The following is a 3,856-nucleotide window of genomic DNA, read 5'->3' on the forward strand; positions in this document are numbered from 1 at the left end:
AAAAACAAACAACACAGAATTGTGCTACAGAATTATTTTTAATGACATACACTTCGTACCACATCCTTAACAAATGATTAACATTTAAATCCTTTAACGATATACACTTCGTATTTCATTTACAAATGCCACAGATAAATCATCTGCATCTTTTTTAGCACTTTCCAGCAAATGTGATCAAGGTGGGATTGAAACAGCTCGGTGCTACTATAGCGTGCGGTCAGTGTAAATATCCCAGGTAGACTGCTATTATTCAACGTCTTTATATGCTTTGTTTATAGTGTAAAAGTCTCGGTAGACCGCACGCTATAGTAGTACCGAAATAATTATCCAATTTGGCTTTTAATTTTGGGGTAGAGGTCGAACGGACCTATCCTCAACCTGTTAGTACTAATTATTTATATATTTTAAACACCCACGAATTCCGTACAGCTAGGTTATATAACTTTATACATATGGTAGTGTGACCCAGTTTCTGTTACCGCTAATGAACTGCTATACAGTAAAGTAGCTATGAGACACCCAAATGTTTCTCAAAATTGGGAAGCTAAATGTTAGTAAAAAATTTTATTTTGGTGCAATAATATGTAATAGAGGAATACATATTGTAAATTACTTGAAAGCTTTAAATTAAAAAATGCATTTTGCTAATGTCAAAACCTTGTGATCCTCTACTGATTAATGTATAATACAAAATGAAATGAAATAATACTGCAGATAACATGTTTAGAATCCTATTAACGAACATTTAAGGTTAATTCTTACTTAGAACGTGTAGTGTAATTTTTCTTTATGGGGAATAATGACCTGGATGTAAGGAGTGATATAAAACACATTAAAATTGCCTTGAAATATGTGTGATTGACTATTTGAAATATTCTGGGATTGTATTGTTTATAATGGTAACCTGTAAGATCTAAAGTACGTCATTACAGCCGAGATAGATATAAACCACATACTCTTGCAAAACTGTTACATAATTTTACAATCGTTATTTTGATTTTTACGATAAAAGGCAAATCTACAAATAAGAGCAAGAAAGTCTTGGAGCTGAAAACACCAAGAGAAAAGATTGTGAAAATCACTTCGTTATTAATAGAAATTATAACTGATAGATCATGGCGTAATATTGTTTTACTAAATATGTATAATTAAAGTATTTTGCAAAATTTTTTCAGAAACTGATATATTTTTGACGTATCCAAAGAACAGTTGATATAGTGTATTTCTTGGAGTGTTAATAAATTGATTCCTTGCAGAATGTGTACTGCTTAATATTCTAGTTACAGTCTCACGAAATAAACATGTTGAGGAACAAGCGCTATTATAGTGTTTTTCCTTTTAACACTTATTTCTGGCATGGCCAGGTGGCTAGGGCGCTCGACTCGCAATCTGCGGGTTCGAATCCCCGTCACACCGAATATGCTCGCCGTGGCAGGGTTATAATGTGACGGTCAATCCCACTATTCGTTGGTAAAAGAGTAGCACAAGAGTTGGCGGTGGGTGGTGATGACTAGCTGCCTTCCCTCTAGTCTTACACTGCTAAATTAGGGACGACGAAATTCATAACAAACAAACACTTATTTCTTTGCTTAACATTTGAAAAATTATTAAACTCATTTAAAACGTAATGAGTGGTTAACTATTAGTATTGGAACGTGTATGATGTTCTCAGATGCATTTCCAGTGTCCAGAAAAGCCAAAATTACACGTTCATGACTATTAAACGAAGAATAAGTTGAAAACTGTCATCAAAGAAAAATAAATGAATTTAGAAACGAGATTCTATTCTGACACCAAAGTGTTACTAAATTCGCCCGGCTTCTTATCCCGTATGACTTGTCTGACTGCTGGGGTCGAGGGCAAAAACGAAAGAAATCAAAAGAAAAATGGCAGAACTAAGGAATTATCCCATATATATATATCCCCAGGTTAGAATCTTAGTTAGGTGTCCCACAAATCCACTAATTGCATACTTCAACCGATGGTACATACAATGTCTTAAGTGTATGCTCCAGACCCGGCCAAACCAAATCCAGGACAAACTATAATACTCACAAATATGTACATCCCTCACAAAGCAGCGGGGTTGAAGAGAAGCGAAAAAAAGCTTCTGAACACCCCTAATTGTCCTCAAACACGTTGAGGTTGAAAGGACGTAATCAAAATTACCACCCAGAGTATAAATAAGTAAGTAGTAATGTCTTAAGTTGCCAGTTGTGCAGGCTTCTAGCTTGAGACTAACGTTTACGTATGGAGAATGATTAGTTCATGTTTAATAAATTAAGATAAATACGAATATGATTAATTAAGTGCAGAAACCTCATGGAAATAACAAAAACATTAGTTATGGAAAAGTGGAATTCATGACTAACATATAGCTGGAAAGTATGCCATAAGTAGTAAACTCTTAATTGACAATCATACATTACAGATCTTCCGGTAGGATAGCGGTAAGCTTACGGACTTACAACGCTAAAATCAGGGGTTCTATTCTCCGCAGTGAACACAGCAGATAACCCAATATGTCTTTTCTCCCAAACAAACAGACATTACAGAAATAAACCTTTGAACAATAATGAATTAATACAGAATGGAAAATAGCTAATCTTTCATGAAAATAATATAATAATTAAAACACAAAGATATACACGTCCTTTAACACTGATTATTATTTACGTATACAAACAGAAACACCCGCTCTCTGGGCAGGTATAACTGCTAGTTCCTGCAGAAGGCCATCGGGCCTGTGGCCTTTTCTGGAATTGTATGACAGTTCTACAACAATGTCATTCAATAATGTTCACCATCTATGAGAAAAAGGATTTTATTGAAATTTTGTTTAAAAATGAGCTATCATCACAGCATTACAGTATTTCTTTGTAGACGCAGTTAGCAATGAAAGTATTTTTTCAATAAAGAAAACACTTTTTTAAGTTTGTTTTTTATTGTTTTATATTTGAAACTTATTCCTTTTTGTTTCTAATTTTTATTGGTTAAATCTGAAACATGTCATTTTTGTGGAAATTTCAATTGTTTTATTTATTGCTCAGCTATAAAAATACTGCCTAGTTATAAAAATATTACCCAGTTATGATTGTTGATGATCCGAGTTTTGGACGTATACATCGTAAGCTCCATTATAATAAGATATACATACATTACACCAAAGTATTTTTTGTGTGAAACAACACAAAACACATCAAAACATTCTTTAACAAATACAATATAACACTGTGAAACCCTATGCGTAGCATGAAATTAACTTTTTTTAAGTGTCATCCGGCCACATTCACAGTCAAAATAATTTTTAGGTCCTTACATGGGGTCGCATTGAGCAATAGTTTTCACGGGCGGCAACAGGACACACCTTACTTTGGGAATAACAAAGAAACAAAGGTAACTTGAAATAAGATCAAGTTAACGGTTTACTTGACCACGTTTTTTGTGAAAACCTGCACATACTTGAAAGAAAGAATAAATTCAGAATCCATATAATTGAAAGAGAAACGCGGGAATCTATTTAAACTATGAAATTAGGAGTAAGGAAGTACGAACGATGTCACCATATGCGTAAGGAGAGGCAGGGCTGACTAGAGGGGGGGGGGGGAGTTTCCCAGGGGTCCCGGGGAATGTTGAGGGATCCGGCAGTGGAATATTCCAAAGCTCAATAAAAATGTATACTACTTAATGAGCTAAAATGGCTACTGCTCTTTCATGGATTCAGGAAGAAATTTGTCACCTAAATTTCTTTTATGAAAAATCAGCAAAAGTTAATAAATAGATTGAAAGGGGGGGCGATGATATTACTGACCCCAGGGCCTGGCTGGCTCTCCTGACTGTAGATGGTACTTTG

This window comes from Limulus polyphemus, unplaced genomic scaffold (assembly GCF_000517525.1).
Source record: "Limulus polyphemus unplaced genomic scaffold, Limulus_polyphemus-2.1.2 Scaffold1483, whole genome shotgun sequence".
NCBI lineage: Eukaryota > Metazoa > Arthropoda > Merostomata > Xiphosura > Limulidae > Limulus > Limulus polyphemus.